The sequence below is a fragment of the Narcine bancroftii genome, chromosome 4, assembly GCF_036971445.1.
Source record: "Narcine bancroftii isolate sNarBan1 chromosome 4, sNarBan1.hap1, whole genome shotgun sequence".
In the NCBI taxonomy this organism is placed as follows: domain Eukaryota; kingdom Metazoa; phylum Chordata; class Chondrichthyes; order Torpediniformes; family Narcinidae; genus Narcine; species Narcine bancroftii.
Genome location: NC_091472.1, coordinates 271,740,225 through 271,760,553, shown reverse-complemented (window position 1 = coordinate 271,760,553; position 20,329 = coordinate 271,740,225). Strand labels below are relative to the sequence as shown.

General features: G+C 37.3%; 2 long non-coding RNA genes across 2 annotated transcripts in view; one reads left to right on the top strand and one right to left on the bottom strand.

Annotated features, from left to right (window-relative positions):
• The window catches only part of LOC138761967 (uncharacterized), an 88,627-nt gene that overhangs the window by 62,028 nt on the left and 6,270 nt on the right, over positions 1–20,329 (top strand). Inside the window, exon 3 of the long non-coding RNA XR_011356663.1 lies at positions 12,287–12,378. This is a non-coding gene — a long non-coding RNA (uncharacterized lncRNA). The remainder of the gene's footprint in view (positions 1–12,286; positions 12,379–20,329) is intronic.
• The window catches only part of LOC138761968 (uncharacterized), a 59,175-nt gene continuing 47,746 nt past the window's right edge, over positions 8,901–20,329 (bottom strand). Inside the window, exons 2-3 of the long non-coding RNA XR_011356664.1 lie at positions 12,248–12,354; positions 8,901–9,161 (exon numbers count right to left, since the gene is read on the bottom strand). This is a non-coding gene — a long non-coding RNA (uncharacterized lncRNA). The remainder of the gene's footprint in view (positions 9,162–12,247; positions 12,355–20,329) is intronic.

Below are 20,329 nucleotides of genomic sequence, written 5' to 3'. Positions count from 1 at the left end.
CCTCTACTACCATTGGGAAAAAGGCACAGGAGCCTAAAGATGAGCACTCAATGGCACAGGGACAGGTTCTTCCCCACTGCCATCAGATTCCTGAATAATCGATGAATAACAGACTCTGCCTAACATTTGTGCACTATTATTTTTTTATATATAGTAATGTCGTAAGATGGTTCTAATATGAATGTTTTCACTATGCTGCAAAGCACCAAATTTCATCATTTGTTCATGACAAAAAATTCTGATTCTGGTTCTGATCTCCATATAAGCATAATCATATAACCATGTACGGAGCGGAAACAGGCCATGTTGGCCTTTTGAGTCTGCACCGGTTCACTGATTTTGTGTGCCCTCTTCAGGCATTGGTCCCGGTAGATCTTCATTCAATAACGATGGGCGAATTCAATGCAGGTGGAATCAGTCGTAGAAATGTTTGTGATGTTGGAGGACTAACTGTCAAGGACAAGCCATGGCTGTCAGGTCTCTGGAATAAAGCCTGGCCTTGTGGTCAAAATGAGAAGGGAGGGTGGGAACATATTTGTAAATCTTCTTCCTAATGGTAGAGTATGAAAAGAGTGTGGCCGATGCAATATGCTGGTTGGTTTTCCAAGTTATAGACGGAATCAATAGAGGGAAGGGAGATTGCCTGAGCCATGTTCACAACCTTCCATTTGAAAAATGTAGTAAAAAGGTCAGAGTGGCACGTAATAATGCAAAGGTGCAACCAAGCTTGCATTACTTCCTTGGTTTTGCATGCTATCTGAATAGTTCACATCAGAAATGGATTGCAGACATTCTGTGCTCTCCTTACAAGCTTATCCTACTTACAAGTGTTCTTGTGATTTATATGCCTACATTCTCAACTGAGATTTCTCCTATTGTCCATCTAATTTCTAATTTTTCACGCAATAGGTTATTCATTTCATGTCTTAATATTCTGAGTTTGCATTCTGCCACACACAAAATGAGCAATAATCCTTACTTTAGTATAATTTGTCAATTATGATATGGTATCTCGATTTCAATGCAAATCATTATTGCAGATGCTGAATCAGTTTTCAGATTTCACCTGCTGTGTCTTTTGCAATGTATTATTTCTGCTGCAAAAAGCTTCTGAAAGCCCATTCCATGAGCCTGTGCTCATCTGTAGCATTGCCCTTCTTTGTGTTTTCTAGATACCTTCAAAAAATTTGACAGGACTTAATAAACATTTTTTTGAACACTTGTCTTGCATGTGTATTTTTTGTGTGTATGTGTATTATGTCTGGTTGTGTGCATGTTTTACACTGAGAACTGGAGAAAGCTGTTTCATCAGGTTGTACTTGAGCAATTAGATTACAATAAACTTGATTGGACTTCATTGTGGCTGGATTACATCATCATACCACCATACAGTAGAGGAGTAGACCTTCAGTCCATACCAGTCAATTTATCCATCTGCACTAATTCCATTTGCTAGCATGAGATCAGTATCCTTTTCTGACTTGTCTTATCCTTTAAGATTTTGTTGTCTGATCTTTTGGCATAGTTTCTAATTTATTTTCCATTGTTTATCTTATGATAGCCTGTCTATTGTCTTTTTGACACTAAGAATTTTATTTGCTATTTGTCAATCTTCTGGCACTATTTCTTTCTCCCTTTGAACTTCTATGTATAGATATGAGTGCTTCAACTTTCTCTTTTCTGGTTTCTTTCAAAATATTATTAACCTTCCAGCTATATTTTTTAAAAATTGATTAAATTTCAAAAAAATTCTGCATCTTTTTCTGATGATCTAAACACTCCTCACTTTTACACCCAAAATGGTAGCATATCCCAAATAAGGTCACTAATTATTCATGTCACTTGGATATGTATGTGAAGCCCTAGATAAGTTGTGATATCATGCAATATCAATCTTTTACCAGAATGGGTCTCGTCATCAAATTTTTTCTGAAGTTTCTGCTTTCCCTTTTTGGCGGCTTCTCCAATTTATGACGTGGGTCACTACTGTGGCTCTTCCCATGATCTTTGACTTCCTTGCAGGTGATATCTTCCCAGCCATTCACAAACCCCATTCTCACCTGTGGAAATGCAGAAGGATGTGGAAATGTACACTGTACAATAATATTATGCACTTAATTGAATTTCTGCCAAGGTCAACCTGTCCAAATGCATCTCAATACACTTTCTGGCTGAGATTCTATGTAGGAAGGTGTAAGTATTGAGGAGGCACGAGGGGGGTGTGAGGGGTGTGGACCCCACTGGGTGACACCATCAGAAGAGATGACTCCAAAATGACTGTCTATAAAAAATGTTGTGCCGTGTTTCAGCAGAAATTGTTATTTTATCAAACTATCCCTGTAGTGAGTTATGACAACAAAAGCATTTTTCATAAGCCCTGCTTACATGTATCAATATACCTACAAGGCTAAAACTCTATGCTAATTTACTTCTTGAACCTTCCAATGCACTCTGGTCACAGGTGTCATTATTACCCAATGACAATTAGGTTTTGAATCACATGGTTGTTTTTGTTGCTGCTGGTGTTTTATAGTCGCTGCTTTTGTCATATTTTCTGGTGTTTTAGCTACAATATTGTGGAATTAGTATTTGTGAACCTATATCAATAATTTTTTTTGAGAATGAAGTAGTAATTAAAGGAAAAGAAGGAGAAAAATTAAAAAAGGCTTCCGCTCAATTACCAATAATGTTGTAACTAATGATGCTTTCTTACCGAATGAATCTATGTAAATGTAAATGCAAAGGACATTAGAATTTAAAGATATAATTTTAATTTTGCTAGTTGTTTATCTCACGACTATTGCCATTACGATTTATGAGTATCATTAGATCAAAAACATTCTGTATGGTCTTGTACGGCAGAAGGTCCATGGAGTGGGGGGGGTGGGGTGACACCAAGAGTTACTGCACTGGGTGACACCAACCCTAATGATGCCACTGTGAGGAGGTTTGGGTTGAGAAGTTGGTTGATTAGGGTAAGGGAAGAAAAGGGTAGGCACCCTTCAAATCTCACAAACCAAATCATCATGTCACTAGTTTGGATCCATGAACAGGAGTACACCAAAGGATGTGTATTGAAACAAAAAGAGGCTCTGATAGCTCAGTGGTTAGAGCACTGGTGTTGTGAACCAGGGGTCGTGAGATTGGGGCTTCATTTCTGTGAGGGGCACTGGACAAAGTGGTGACTCTCAGTCTTCCTTACGGAAGTTAAAAAATTTCATATATGTTACATTCTAAAATGTAGTATTATGTGACAATAATGAAATTTTTACTTTTAAATATTCAAATTAAGAAGTCCACTGATTGAGTTAAGTGTCCTATAACATATTAGTGCTTTTATAATAAAGTTGTTTTTCATATACCTTGTGTCCTGTCCAATTAACCAGAATTAATAAAAGTAAATCTTACTTTTTTTTCATAATTATGGCTGACTTGTCTGGAACTCAGCCACAAGTTTCTGAAGTTCATTCACCCATTTAGTTTGGGCTCGAATTCTGTGGTAATGTTTGCAAAGAAATGGTGCAGGCCAGTAACCATTGATTAGAAACATAATGAATGATGATAAAAATTGAAAATAATTATTTCTTACTTTGTTATTCAGGACAATCAAATAAAGATCATCCATACAATTACTGATAATCTGCAGCATTTGCAGGCTCAACATTAACACAAGAAAAACATTAGGCAGGTACATGCTTGGGAGTAGAAAGGAGGGATATGATTCAGGTGCAGGCCAGTGGGACTAGGCAGAATAATGGTTTGGCACAGATTGGAAGGGCCTATTTCTGTGCTGTAGTGTCCTATGCTTCTATCGTTCTATGGCTAGTGAGCTACATTAAGATATGAACAAGATATGCTTTTAATACTTAATGATTTCTGTGGAAATGGGCATGGATTGAAGATCCTTCCTACCTTTAATGTATCTGTAGGTTAATTATGGTTAATAATTTAATACTAATTATAAGGGGAGAATTGTTTCATCATAACCCAATGGGTTATTTATGTACGCCTCTGTCCATTTGGCCAACAACTCTATTTAACCAATTATAATCAAAATTCATAAAATAAAATAAAAATGTAAATGCCAGAAATCTGAAAGAAGAATAACAAATATTGGAAATTATTAGGAGATCAGGCAGTGCCTGCAGTTAAAATTTCGGAATTAAAATGTTGAGTAAGATTATTATAGATTGTAATTTCTTTGTTTCCAAAATTTTCACAACCAAAAGTGCATGATAATTTCATGCTCCCTGGTGAGAAGCATCAATGTATTATTTTATTCATTTGCATTCAGTTTTCAAACCTTCCATGTCAAAAATATTTTGAAGATTGGAAATGCACACTGTGCAAATATTTTATCTACCTAAATATTCCTGTCAAAATCAGCATCAAAGCATTGTCAGGATAAGAAACTGAGAAGGAAAGAGCAAGAAAGAAAAGGGCAAGGCAGTTTGTATTGTAAGGTTGTTGGGGAAGGGAAAATGTGGGTAAGGTTATGTCTGTTGGTAGAAAGGACCAGCAAAGTGAGAAAGTAGATGGAATAATATAAGCTCTTGAAGGACATAACAGAGCTAAGATATGGAATATTTCCCATGGGCAAACACATATTGATTGAAAGGTGGTGTAATCCTCATGTTGGCTGATGAGGAGAATTCTATTTTTTTTAATTTAGAGATACGGCACTGTAAAATACCCTTCTGGCCCTTGAGTCTGCATCCCCCAGGTGACTGATTAACATATAAAAAGGAACATCTTTGGAACGTAGGAGCAAACCAGAACACCAGGAGGAAACCCACGCAGTCATGGGGAGAACGTGCAAACTTTTTACAGAGAGCGGCGGATTCAAGCCCACGTCACCAGCACCGTTATAACGTTGCGCTACTCACTATAGTAAGGGTGCAACTCACAATTTAGGGGCATTTTTTAAATGATTGAGATGAAAACATGTTTGAATTTGGACACAAGATCAAGGTTCCTCATTACCAATCATAAATGCAAGGTTCATTACTCTCTCATTAAGACAAAAAGAGAGCAACATGTTTAGGATACATTTCTTTGAACAAACTATAATTTGAAAATGGAGTTAGCAAGAAGTTCATTCCATTGTAATGGAAACACAAATGAATACGAGTGGCTTTGCTTGCTATGTATAATGCGAAGGCAACTGATTCCAAACTGTCTCAGAATGAAGCAAGCATGACAAGGGCATGACAACAAAAGATTCAGTGGCCACTTTACCTCAAAAATGAAAGGACAATGCTGTCGGGTTGAAATCTCAGAAGGTGGATCTTTATCTGAAGGGTGTAGTAGCAATAAACATGATCAATATTTATTCAGCTAGTGCTTGTGAGAATACTACTCTTTCTTTCAAGGAATAAGTATAGCAATGGCCTGATTATACTGTAGTTATCTGCAGGCTGGCACACCACTCATTTTGACATTGTTGGAGCAGGAAAGTATTTATTAACTTCTTGGCATAAATTTCAGGGTTCTGTGGTAGAGATAAAAAGCCACTTACTTGCAATATATTATATCCGATTATTTGAAATCAATGTTATGTCCACAGCTATAGCCAATCAACCACATTCAAAAGTTAAATTAATTTTAAGCCCCCATTTTACATGCAATTTAATCTTAATTCAATTTCAAATGAAACGCAAATGCCTCAGTATGAACGAAAACAATTATTCTGAAACACCTTGAAATATCCCAAGGATATGTTACAGCAATTTATAAATTCATGTCTTTCTTCTTTGGTTAATTCCAACAGCACATGAGAAATCTCAGTTCTTTTATGATTACTGAAGTCTTGCCCTTCAACTACCTAAAGCCAATTATTGTTAACTCCTTCATCAAACTAGCCTGGTTAAGATGGACATTTTAGCTAATAGCAATGCTCTTCATTGAGTTAAAGTATATATTTCTTAAGAAATTCGCAAAATAAAAATTTAAACCTAATGGGTGTTGGAAAACACTCATTCAAAGCTTGAAATGCCAAATCTGTTGTTGAAAATCTCATGCTTTTTTTTTCCCAAGCAGACTGTTCCACTGCTTAATGAATTGAGCAGATACTGGGGAGGCAGTGCTAGATTTCTGGTTATGACTCTGGGTCCAGGGAAAATCCATTGAGGACTTGAAAGTGGCAAGTTACCAAAAAAAAACATTTATTTAGTGGCATTCATGACCTGAGGATTGTCCCAAAGTCACTTCTGTAATATCGGAAATGTGGCAGGCAATTTGCACACAGCAAGCTTTTTGAACAGCAATGTGATAATAACTTGAGAATCACTTTCCGAGATGATGGTTGATTGATAAATTGTACCCTGATCACTGGGGAGTATGGCTCTGCCCATCTTGAATACAGTGTTACTGTGTCATTTATACCCATTTGAAGTTGGCTGTGAGACATTGGTTTAATGTCTAAAGCAAAAGAATGACCAGCTGCATTGAAGCTCATCTTCAGAACTTATGCCTTTAAGATAAAATCTTCTAAATGTAGAAAAATCAATTGATTATGTCGTAAATCATGAAGTGTTTTCTACAGAAATTCTTGGTGAGACTTAATTCTGCCAGTCAGAGAACATTTGCACTGTAACACCAAGCATCAATTTAATCTCACGTTATCTCAATTGTAAAGCTGACACAGTTGCTGCTTCACAGCTCCAGTGATCTGAGTTTAGTTCTGGCCTCTGGTGCTGTCTGTGTGGAATTTCCACGTTCTCGTTGTGACTGCAAGCATTTCCTCTAAGTACCCTCCCACATTACAGAGACATGCTTAAAAAGGTGTGATGAGTCAGCATGCAGGAGGGAAAGTGAAAGCTTGGCTGAATGGTGCACAAACAACAACCTCACACTCAATGTCACCAAAACCAAGGAGTTGATTGTTGATTTCAGGAAAGGGAAACCAGAGGTCTACTATTCTGATTATTGGGGGATCAGAGGTGGAGAAGATGAGCAAATTTAAATTCTTGGGGGTCACTTTCTCCCATGAATCATTCCTGGACCCAACACACTAATGCCATCATGAAGAAAGTTCATCCGCACCTCTACTTCCTTAGGAGTTTGTGGAGGTTTGGTATCACATCTGAAACCCTGGCAAATTTCTACAGATGTGTGATGGAAAGTGTGCTGGGCAGAGGTCTGGTACGAGGACACTAATATACCTGAGTGTAAATCCCTGCAAAATGTAGTTGACACAGTCCAGGACATCACAGGCAAAATCTTACCCACCATTGAGAGCATCTACAGGGACCAATGCCCTTTGAGAGCAGCACCAATCATCAAGGATTCACATCACCTAACACACAGTCTTTTCTCACTGCTACAATTAGGAAAGAGGTATAGGTTCCACAAGACTCACACCACCAAGTTTAGGAACAACTGCTACCCCTCCACCGTCAGACTCCTCAACACCAAACTCATTTAAGGGATTCATTTAAGGATTCTTATTTTTGCACATTATTGATTTTTCTTCTCTCTGTATTGCGGAGTCAGTTTGTTTATATTTCTTTATTTGTTTACATGTGTATATTCAGTAGAGCTTTTTTTGTTGCACTACCTATCAGTGGTAATCCCAGCATTGTTTGTGATGTCATGTATGTGCCCTGAAAATAAATCTATAATCTGAAATCTGAGTATATGAGTTGGTAGGTTCATTAGCACTGAAAATTACTACTGGTGTGTAATTTAGTGGTGGAATCATGGCAAAAATAAAATGTTTGATGGTACTATTTCTGAGGAGGAAAATGGCAGCCTAAAAGAGCCACTGTAACGGTAGCGCTGCCGCTGGTGTGGGCGTGTGGGAAGCAAGAAGCTGAAGATACAGCGCATCTGTGGGGTCCAACCACCCTGTCAACCACTGTCAGCTCCTCACAGATTCAAACAGCCCATTAAAGGAGCCGATGGTAGCTTTATTTAAAATCCAGCAACTACAGGGTCTGCACCCAAGATGGCGGCACCTATGATCGGCAGAAGCTACTAGGGGTTGTAGACTCCAGGGGAGTAGAAGACTGGCGCAGGGCATCAGAAAATGGGGAGACCATCCCCTGTCTCAAAAGTAGAAGCAGAAGAGATGACCGATGGGATAGTGACCACAGCAGCGGACCAATGAGGGGGCTCTCCGGCCGAAGGTGCTGAAGGCTTCCTAACCATGTTGGAGGTTCAGATCTGAAGCTCAGATTGCCAATGGTTTGAACTGGATTCTGTGAGGCTGCAGAGGCTGTGGAGGTTGTGGAAGCACTGGAGGTGAATCTACGGACACTCTGTGACTCTGGGGGGAACTTTCTTTTGGTTCTCTTTCTCTGACAGTAAGAGGCACTTCAGGCAATTTCTGCTGATGGAAAATTTGTCTGCCTTACACCAGGCAAAAGCAATTTCATGTAATATAACACTGTTATTACAATGACAATAAATTGAATCTTGAATCTTGAACCTTTGAAGATTCAGTAATTCTATGATTCTACCATTCAGTGGGACTAACACTGGATTGTTTGGGCAAGTTTGGAAGAATTACAGGAACAAACAATTCTTTCCACCCTTTTCTTATCGAAAATGGTCACATGGGGTGCATAGAACAACATATACCACACATGTTTGATTGTACTAGAAGATGGAATTTGGCAACTGCAAAGCCATGAATAGACCCAAATCAGGTTACTTGAAAACCAGAAGGTGGAATATCTGTTTGTTTTGGCTCTAGCTAATTCCATGTTCTGTCAGACACACAAGACACTGCAGATGCTGGATAGAGGTCTTCAGCTTGAAACATCGACCATTCTTTTTCTCCCTCTGCTATTACTTGACCTGCTAAGATTGTGTTTAGCTTCATTGCCTGCCACCACAGTTTTAAATTTGTTACAAACAATTCATGTGTAATTAAAATGTTTATTCCATATTTTATTCAAGGTTATTTGTATGCATTTTGGTTTGGCCATGTAGAAATTACAGAACTTTTTATATATAGTCCCCTCGCTTCACCATAAGGTTTGGGACATTTGGCTTCATAGGTGTTTGTGAGTACTCAGGTATGTTTAATTGCTTAATTGGTACAAACATAACTAGGCTTGCTTCTAAGCTTTTGGTCACGTTTGGAGTCCGTAGTTGCCATTTTTCAACATGACGACCAGAGTTGCACCAATAAAAGTCAAGGAATCTATTAGTGGCTGAAAAACAAGAATAAAACAGTAAGAGATTGCCCAAACCTTAGGATAACCAAAATCAACAGTTGGAATGTTATTAAGAAGCAAGAATGTAATGGTGAGCTCAGTGATCATAAAGGGGTTGGTATTCTAAGGAAGACCTCCATTGCTGATGACAGAAGAATTCTCATCATAATGAAGAAATATATTCAAATGCCTGTCCGACAGATTTGAAACATTCTTCACGTGGCAGTGGTGAACGTGTCAATGACTACTGTCCGCTGAAGACTTCATAAAGAGAAATATAGAGGCTGCACTGCAAGGCATAAACCATGGGAAGGGTGATATGTTATGGATCTTAGCATTTCCTTTGTGCCTCCACACCTTGCTCTTGCCATCACTCTGATACAGGTTAATCTTGGTCTCGTCTGCCTACAAGACCTTTCTCCAGAATTCTGCAGGCTCTTTTAAATACTTCTTGACAAACTTTAATCTGGCCATCAATTCTGTGGCTAATGAGTGGCTTGCTTCTTGGAGTGTACTTAAGTTTGATAGTCAATAACTCTTGCAGAGCTATTGAATGGAGAAGACATGCAATATATAGATTGAACTTGTTTCACGAAACTTTGCTTGGGATACTGTAAGCACAAAAATTCAAAGGTTTGCGTGTTAGACCAATCGGATTTTAATTTAACTTAAGTCACAACACACATATGCATTCAAAGAAAAAAATGTATTTGAAAAAAATAATATTTAGCAGCAAAATGTAACCAAAAGCAGCTCACCTAATTTACATAATCAAAGTTCAAAGAATGCATGGCACTAAGGTGGACATTACGAACATCTCTAATTGCCCCTAACCATGAAACTACCACATCAGTGGATCTGGATTGACATGTGCAAAATTGGAAAAGGAAGTCAATTTTCTTCCTCAAAGGAGTCGGTAAACTGATGGGTTTTAAGAACTCCAATAGACTTATATTAATAATTACAGACATTAGCATTTCAATTCCACATTAATGTCATTGCTTGAATTCAAGTTCCTCATTTCCCATCATGTGATTCATATTCACATCTCTGAATCAATATTCAGGAACTTTGAGTGTTTGTTCTGTATTTAAACATTACAACATATTACTTTAAAGTCTAACATGTCATTTACCTCTAGTTTAAATGCATTAAGAACACATTAAGAAAATCTGGGTCTGTATAAACAACTGGACCAAATATGTTTTTTGAATCAACAAACCAATGAGTATCTCCTGTTCATTTTCTCAAACTCCTATGGGGTGATTCTGCATTCTGTACAAACACTTAAGCAGCAGTTTAATGACCCTCATTACCATTATTGCAAATGGTAATCTATTAAATGCTCATCAAATCTGGATAGGTCAACACCTTTCAGCTTGCCAATGACTGGAATGTCAATTTCTTAAATGCTTTTTTAAATGTTACAAAATGATTCTATGTGGCAGTAGTAGTACAATGAGTTGAAGTTGCCAATGCCCATTTGGAGAGTTATTCCACTGTCTATATTATGCTGCATTGATTTAGAAGTTAGAGCTTTGATTTTTGGACCAGACCTAATAAGTTGTCTAACTGTTTCTAGAAGAAAAAAACATGGATATTCATTAAAAAATTAATATAATTTTGTCACTTATGAATGCATATTCTGTGCCAATTTTGTAATAGTATATGACAATTAATGAATATTGAATTTATACATATAGTATATATATATATATATATGTATATTGTTGTTAGAATATATCAATTTTTATATATATTTATATATATACATAAAATTAATATATTCTAACAACAATTCTCCTGATGCTTTACTGACTGACTCAAGTGATGCACTAACATGTGCTAAATTGCAAGAAGAAATGTGTAATATGATGCTATGATACAAGAATTGGAAGCTATCTGCAGAACTTGAAATATATTATTAATCAAACTTCTAGTGTATTCTCATCGCCAATTCTAGAAGATACTGGAACAAGGTTGGATTGCTCTCGCATCCAAATAGCATAGTTGATAAGCTCAATGGGCCTTTTTTTTTAATGATGCAATCCTTTTGCATTTTTATGATTCTTTTCAATATGCTCAAAAGTCTATAATGATTAAATGTAAAGACAATGGTGGTCTCTGCTGACCACTATATTTATGCTCCATTATACTGTGTACCAATGAGATTACACACTGGTTTAAATCAACCCTCAAAGTTCATTCTTTTCAAGTTGAGTTATGTATTCAGAGCCAGGGCTATTTTGAAAGATGGTCTCTAGTCTGGTCTGATTCAGACTCTTGCCAGTATAATCTGGCAGTAATTTTGAAAGGAATCTCCTCTCTTCTGCAACAGTTGTATCATTCCATGTTCTGTTTACCATGTCCTCTCCTATTACACAATCCCATTTTTCTTACTCTGCCATAATTCCACTGTCAGCTTGAGTAAACTTTTTTTTTCTTGTTTGGGCAGCATACATATTTCTGACAGAGTTACCAGCTGGGATAACAACATGAATGTGCCAGCTATGCTTTAATCACCACTTGCATATTGTAAAGGCAGGTAAAGCGTTCAGTTAATATGTAGAACCTAAATGGACCACACAAAATCTCAGTTGTGAATTAATCCATGAGCATGTATTTTTTTTTTAATTACATAATTTCTGTCCATGCTATAGATAGATGATATTTTACATCTTTTGATTTCAAGAGTATCATTTCTTTAAAACTATTATTTTAAAATTGTAATTTTATTTTTTATAGGGCCTTAAATACAGCTGGTTGAGAATTATGCCAGTCATATTTTTTGAATATATTTGCTTAAAATAATTTAAACTATTATTCTGAAGCTGAAACAGTAAAACAGAATGATATGCACGTTTTATATTTGTTATCAAAATTCAAGCCAATCAATGGCAAAAAAATCTCCTGAAAATCAATCTTCTTGCAGCATATGAATTCAAGCTTGATAGTTGGGCACACACTCCATTCTCAGTGTATTTAATTACCCTGATATTAAAGAAGTCAATTTAGGCTCATAAAGACGGACAGGACATGAAAATTTTAGTGCTTAAGGAAGTGATTATAAAGAATGATTTTACCTGCTTGCTTGGAATTCAGTTTGACTTTTTGTATTTCAGTATCGCTGGCTTAGAAACAATACATTCAAAGGTATGACCTGTGCATGTGGAGGCAGATCATGTTCCAGCTGGCACGAGAGAGGAAAAAAACAGTAGGTGATACTTTTGACTAATGGGCTATCTTCAGGAATCTACTCATATTTAATAGAAATACAGGCGAGAGGAGAAGAAAAAGCAGGACTCCTATGGTTTCCCTGCAGTGTCCGGAACAAAACACACTGATACTATGTTTAGCCAAGCTAGTTATTGGGTAGTAGGGAGGCTAGGGAGGGAACAGTGAGGGAAAGCCATCCATTCTAACCTAATTTAAGCTGCTTTAGTGAGACCTTATAATTGGGAAGAGGTTTCGTCTGCTACTCCTGAAAGGTCTTTAACAAGGATCGAGTTTCCAGTCAGGTATTGCTGGTGTACTTATTGCTTTCAGACTGTTAGATGACACCTGCTAACAACAGATTGCTTTGGCAGATTTCAGGGGATGCTGTTGATTTTATTTTTGTCACCATCTGTCCAGATGAAGGTGTTCTGCAGGTCACTTTGTACTGGCAGGCTAATGGAGAGCTTTACATACAGAGGGCACACCTAGCTATGGAGTCCTGAAATATACACATACCTTCAAATAAAAAACTAGGGAGAATCCTAGTTCATATTTTAAAATGGCTTTGGAAATGCCTACAGCTTTCATTGTTACTTATCTTGTGCCAAAAAAAAGGTGCAATTTTATTTATGTGACTAACATGGTGTTGTGATAAGGGTACAGGTGGGTCGAAAGAAGGATTAGACCATCTGTACAGCGCTAATGCAGGAAATTCAAACACTCAGGCAGCTCAAGTAGCATTCCTTAATTTATGCTATTCTTGGACTAAGTGGAGGCTTTTGCCTTTTGTAATGGGGCAGCAGAGCTATTCCAATCCTCAAAAGACTTGATATAGACAAAAGTCACAGTAAAATGGCAGATGGCCATATTTTGCCACTAATGAGTTTACATGTGATATCTGCTTTTACAATCTATCATCTTTCCCCTATTTAATTAATTTATCACAGATCATAAAGCTTTCTTTGTTACAGCCTAGAGTTTATATTCATAAAATAAGAGTATTGTCTTAGCTGTAATCTTTTAATTCTCTCCCTGAAAAAAAAATTCCTTTTTCTATTATTGCCAGAAATAAGTTGCAAAACATTTTTAAGTTGTACAAGAAAAAAAATCTCCTTTAAAATATTAACTATTCAATGTTCAATTGATAATTGCGCTTATTTACACAGCTATGGATTGATATCTAGGCTTCAACAACACAAGCAATCAAGTCGATGAAGAAAAGACAACTAGGGCTTGCTTGTATATTGTTTGCAAAACTGCAGACAATGCAATACAGTTTTCAGCTGCATTAATGTAGAAAACAAAGTGACCAATTTGCTCCCAGCAAGGTTCCACAAACAGCAAAGGTCAATTAATGAATTTATTTAAATGCCATTTCAGGCAGAAATATTGGCTTGGATGTCAGTGAGTACTCCTTTGTTCATCCCTGAAATTATGAGTATGATATTTGATGTCTACCAAAGAAAGCAACTTTTCCTGTTCTGTTTTATGGTTTTTGAACAGAAATATTAACTGTTTCTTGTGGATTAGCTATTGCCTGACTAAGTGCTTCCAGTTTCTTTTTAATTTAAAAGAAACATTCTGTGTTTTGGTTAAAAGAACCCTATCATCAGAATACCAGAGTCAGTAGGGAATCAGAAGAAGCATCTCCTCCTCATTGACCATCAATACAGGCACACCTCAAAGATGTGCATAAGCCCACGGTTCTACTCCCATGCCTGTGTGGCCAGGCACAATTCAAATGCTACTTACAAATTTTCCAATGACATTTCAGTTTTCAGCAGAATCACATATGGCAATGAGGAAGTGTTCAGGAGGAAGATGGATTAGTTAGTTGAGTGGGGACACAACAGCAATCTTGCACTCAATGCTAGCAAAACCAAGGAGATGATTGGGACTTCAGGAATAAATTAGGAGAATATGAACTAGTCCTCATTGAGGGGTCAGCAATGGAGAGGGTCAAAAACATCAAATTTCTGGGTTTCAATATCTCCAAGTATCTGATCTGGAGCCTCCTTGTTGATGCAATCATGAAAAATGCTCACCAGTAGAGATATGGTAGGTCACTGGTAGGGAAGTGCCAACATTCAAGACAAGAGAAAGCCTCAGACTGTGATATCATGGGCGCCAGTCTTCACTCAGTCGAGGGCATTTACAAGAGGCAGGGTCTTAAGAACATAGCCTCTGTCGTTAAAGATCCCCACCACCTAGGCCATGTCCTCTTCAATCTTCTATTATCAGGAACAAGGTACTGGAGCCTAAAGATGAGCACTCAGTGGCACAAGGACAGCTTCTTCCCCTCAAATTAATCAAATTCAAATTCCTAACGAACAATGAACAACAGATGTTGTTTTACTTTGACTCTTTTTCTTTATCTTGCCCTATTTTTGTTTATTTTACATGGTGGTTTATATAATTTTTTTCACTGTGATGCTGCCGCAAATCAACAAATTTTGTGACATGCTCAGATCAATAAATTCTGATTCTGATTTAAAAGCCTACATTTTTTGGCAATCCAGCGGTTCCTCTGTATTACACAATAGCAAAGTTTTCTGTTCTCAGACCTCTCGAGTATCAGTGTTAATGATTTCAAAATGGATGTGAGGATTCACCATATCTTTGCTATCGGTATTGAAAAAAAAGTGTTATTTGTTACTACTGTTACAAGCCCAGAAGACTCCAAAACCCAGCAGCAATAGAAATTCACCAAGACAATGGTTACTTAATCAAAAGTTGTTTTTAATTTTCTTTAAACATAACAACAGGATCAATCTTTAACTTATTACTATTAACTTAACCTAACTTAACTCCCTTCTAATTCCAACCACACGTGTATGTAATGTGTATATGTTCAGGAAAGTTCTTTGTTTCACAGTCCAATCATTCCCTTTTCACTTCTACAAGTTCACCGGTATCGGGCAATTCTTATACTGTGCATAGAATTTAACATTTATGAATCTTCACCAGGCCCTGGTGCTTAAATGGTTACTGCTCAGGAAGGTTCTAGTTGGTTTCAGAGAGAGATTTGTTGCTCGTTGAACACACACAAACTGATTCCCTCTGATCAGTCTCTTCAGTGTCTTGCCGAAGAAACTTGGCCCATCATGGGTTTCCCAAATGTTAATTATCTTTTTCCAGGTCACCAGAGAGTTCTTGTTTCTCTTATTTCAGGAGAAACACTCTAGCTAGCCATGTCCTCTTGTAAGGACTACAAGGGTTTTTCAACAGGCTGAACTCTGAACTCACAACCACTCTTCAAAATGGAGTTTTCAACCAGCTTCCAGCTTGCCATTTTGCACCCTCAACTGCTACTGTAGAACTGAATTCTCTCTCTCTCTCTCTCTTTCTCTCTCTCTCTCTCTCTCTCTCTCCCCAAAAGAGAATAATCACTTGACTGTTTATTTTCCTCTCTGCTTCTAAAAACCATATGACTTCTTACAGGACTCCAAACCCAATCTTTGAAAGATCTTATTAACCTCTCTGAGCCTGGAATTTATTGTCCATACACAATAGATCAGAATTCTTCATTGCTTCTGCAAAGTTAACTGGAGCCTCAGTGTCTAGTTTCAGCAAAGCTCTTGCATTTTAAATGAAATGTCTTTTGTGAAGTGTTTCTCTGTTTGTGAGGCATAACCTACACTAAAACCCCACAATCTATCTCTTTTAAATACATAGAATAGTTGTGGCTAAACTAACATCCCCCATAACACTATTGTGATGAAATAATTACATTATTTCATTTCATCATGAATTGCCAAACAGATTTTTGAAAATTACAGGAAAATCTGTACATTATCTCCTATATCTTTACCATCTGTCCAACAGAGAAAATAATCTGTACATTTGGATCCATCGACAAAAAATTGTGCACAAATATTTCAATAGTTCACATGATCTTCTTCTGTTTTTTTTTAAAGATTAATGCTTCTGGAAAAAAATAACAAAAGTTTTGCAAGTTTATCCATAAAATTCCCAACAGCAGTTTCATGGTTTTACAGTTTTTCCTGTCCTTGGGTTAAGTTTTATCCCAACTAAAGCCAAATCAACCTCAATACCAGAAGACTTTGCTGCTGGTTAGGTTACAAATGTTTGAAGTTTGCTTATTTCAAAACACCTTCAGGTGAAATTGGCTTATCCAATTAGAACAAAAAAGTCACAGTCCATCATATACTTCCCATCTCTTTCCCCTTCCTCTCTCTGCAAAACTGTAAGTGAACATTTTTTTTTCTGATACATATGTCAAATAGTAAACAACTATTAATTATCTTTAACTCCTGGAATAACAGCTTCTACACACCCAATAAAAATAAATGATAGTATGTACACAAAGAGGAAGGCATAGGTTTGGAGTAAGAGGTGAGAGGTTTAAAGGGAATGTGAGCAAAGGCGTTTTTCACCCAGATGGCAGTTTGAATCTGGAGCAGATTTCCTGAGTGTATAGTCGAGGTAGGTACTCTTACAACATTTAAGCAGCCTCTCAAAGAGCACTTGAAATGCCAATAAATAGAAAGCTACACAGCAAGAGCTAGTACACTGTTTTAGTGCAGTCAGTTAATGAATGATCTGCATAGTCATGCTGAACCAAAGGACCTTCTCTGTTCTGTGTGGGACTCTATGTTCAAAATCAGCATTTCTGACATAAATCAGCAAAATATAATTGAATTTTTTATTAGAAATCAGAAATTGGCATTTCACAGGAACACCTAATACCCAAGTCGAACTGAAAGACAGCCATCATATTGAATAAAGCATTCTGTTCCTGATGTGGAAGTTATATTTATTTCAATATGTGCATAGAGGTTGACCAATTGAAATGATAGCATCAGGGAAATCAGTGTCCAATAAACAAATAGCCACAACACATGCTAACATGATGGTATTTAAAGGATAACCCATTTGACAGTTGTTTCAGACTTCCTTGACCAAAGTTGAAAAGCTATTCACACTAATGCACTAATTTCTAACTGTTGTTGGACTCTTGCTACTTTATTTGATGTGAAAATGCAGGGAAACAGCATTAATGAAGATTGTTGTTGAAATCAAATCATTGGACAGAAGAAAAACAGCTGCAGCAAGCATGGAAATTCTGGAACTAAACAAGAAAGAAAGGGCATAGAGACATTTGCACTGTGGTTTGGGGGTGGGGATTGTGGTTGTGGGGATGGGGATTGTGAAAGGTATGGAGGCTACAACAGGACACTATACCCCACTGAACAAAATAATTTGGGAAGAGTCGCTTTGTTTCACCTATATGATATCAACTCAATTCACCAAGTGGAATTGGAGTCAAATACAGGAACCATTGAATTTGTATATCACAAAAGAGATTATTAATGCCAATGTCACATGACAGCTAAAAGTCTTTCTGATCCTTTCAGCTTGAATGTTGTTATTTATCCCAGGTCCTTCTTGAAAAGTAAACTGCATGGTGAATTCCAGATTTTAAGATCATAAGACCATTAAACAGAGGAGCAGAAATAGGTTACTCTGCATAGTGCATCTTCCTTGCCATTTAATCATGAGCTGATCTATTTTCCCACTCTGCCACACTCCTAAATTCCTATGAGTAAAGGCCAAGACCCCAAAACTGCTCACAATACTCCAAGTGAGGTCTCACTAGTGCCTTTTAAAGGCTTAACATGCATTTCCCTTCTTCAACATCAATTCAAAATGCAAGTTCATGCAGGCTATCCTGCACGAAGACTCCCAAGTGCCTTTCCATCTGAGTATTTTTAGTTTTCTCCTCATTTAAAAACGTATACCTGTTTATTTTTTTCTACCAAAGTACATACATGTACTTTCTGACATTGTATTTTATTTGCCACTTCTCTGCTCATTCTCCTCATCTCAGTCCTTCTGCAGCCTTCCTGTTTCCTTCAACACTATCTGCTTCTTCACCCACCATATCTTTGTATCATCTGCAAATTTGGCCACAAAGCCATTCATTCCATAATCCAAATCATTAATATACAACATAAAAAGATTTGGCCACAATACCAACCCCTGTGAAACACCAACAGCAGCTGGCAGCCAACCAGAATATTATCCCTATTTTCTGACTCTCTGCTTCATACCAATCAACCAATGCTCTTCCCACGCTAGTATATTTCGTGTTATACCAAGAGCTCTTGTAAGTAGCTTCATATGTGGTATGTTGTCAAAGGCCTTCTGAAAATCCAAATACACAACATCCATTGCATTTCCTTTACCAAGCCTGTTTGTTACTCTTCAAAGATTACCAACAGGTTTGTCAAGCAAGATTTTCCTTTGAGGAAACCATGCTGGCTTTGGCCGATCTTGTTTTGTGTCTCCATCAGCTCATCTTTGACAATCGACTCCAACATAGTCCCAACCACTGATGTCAGGCTAACTGATCTATAATTTCCTTTCAACTGCTTCTTGAATAGTGGGGTGACATTTGTGATTTTCCAGTCCTCCAAGAGTATACCAGAATCTAGTGATTCCTAAAAGATCATTACCAATGCCTCCACAATCTACTGCTACTTCTTTCAGAACCTGAAGGTGCAATCAATCTGGTCGAGGAGACCTGTTCACCCTTAGATCATTTAGCTTTCTGAGCATCTTCTCCCTTGAAATGATATCTGCACCCACTTCCCTTCACTGATACCCTTCAAATTCTGTCTCCCTGCTAATATCTTCCACAGGGAAGACTGATGCAAAATACTTATTTAGTTCCTCTGTCATCCCCTTTTCTCCCATTATTATTTATCTAGCATCATTTTCTAATGGTCCTCTTTCTAATCTCAATTCTCTTTTACTCTTTATATTCTTGATTACAAATGCTTCCAGTAAAGCTACTTTCATCTTTCCTGCTCAGAGGAGGACAATCCACCATCTAGCCATCTCCCTTCATCATTATGGCCATTCTAATTAATCTTTTCTGGCACTTTCTATGTCCTTCACATTTTTCTTAAAGTATGGTCTAGGGAAATGCACACATGAATCCAGTTGGTACCAAACCAATACCAGGAAATACCACAAACAAATATGTCTGTGGTTATTGTCAACCTAAGTGTCATTGATTCTTCCCAGACCAGAACAAGTGAAAGAAGCCTCATCTGCAAGTTGACAATCAGATGACAAACTTGTTCTCAAGTCAAAAACAGAAATACCAGAAAGACTCAACAAACTCTCCATGCATGCTCCTGATCTACTGAACGAAGGAGACATTCTATGACTTGGATTTCCAGTGCCCACATTTACTTTGCTCCATTCCCAAGGGAGCCAGTTTAGGGTTAGGGTTAGACATCAAGTAAGAGAGATCCATCCTTCCTGCAGAAAACAAAGGAAATGTGGTTTTTGTCTTTCGGCTGAAGAGTTACAGTTGTCAAACATTTTCAATTCCTTCTACTTAATTGTATTTGCCAGTACATCCAGTGACTTCTGAATCTACATAATTTAGGAACTTCCATATGACAACCCCAATGGATTTTGAACTGTAATGTTGGCTCTATCTGGTAGATTGGAAGGATGAAGATTGAATCCACCTATGAGTCACTTATTTTATTGCAGAACGGAGTTAAAAAAAAATTGAATGTTATTCTGTAGCTTCTGTCAGGAACAAGATTGTGTCAGAGAGGAAAAGAGAAAGAGCATTTGAGTGTATTACAATGTGTTCAAGATAATGCAGAGTATGTGAAAAATATAATGCTGGAGTTTATTATAACCTGTTATCATGTGAGCAGAACATTTCTTTATGTTTGTGGAAATGATGAGTCTAAATTGATGATTTACTCATTGTTAGCTTTCTTAAAGAAACTCGGTTTACATCTTTTGTCCTTCTCAGTGTTGGGATTAGCAATGACCTGAACCATCATTTGTGCCACACCTCCATTTTTAGCAAAATTGTGACTTAGCAATTTCTGCAAAGAACTTAGTTGGCAAAACAAAATGAATGAGCAAAATCCAATGTTATGCTGCAAAATCTT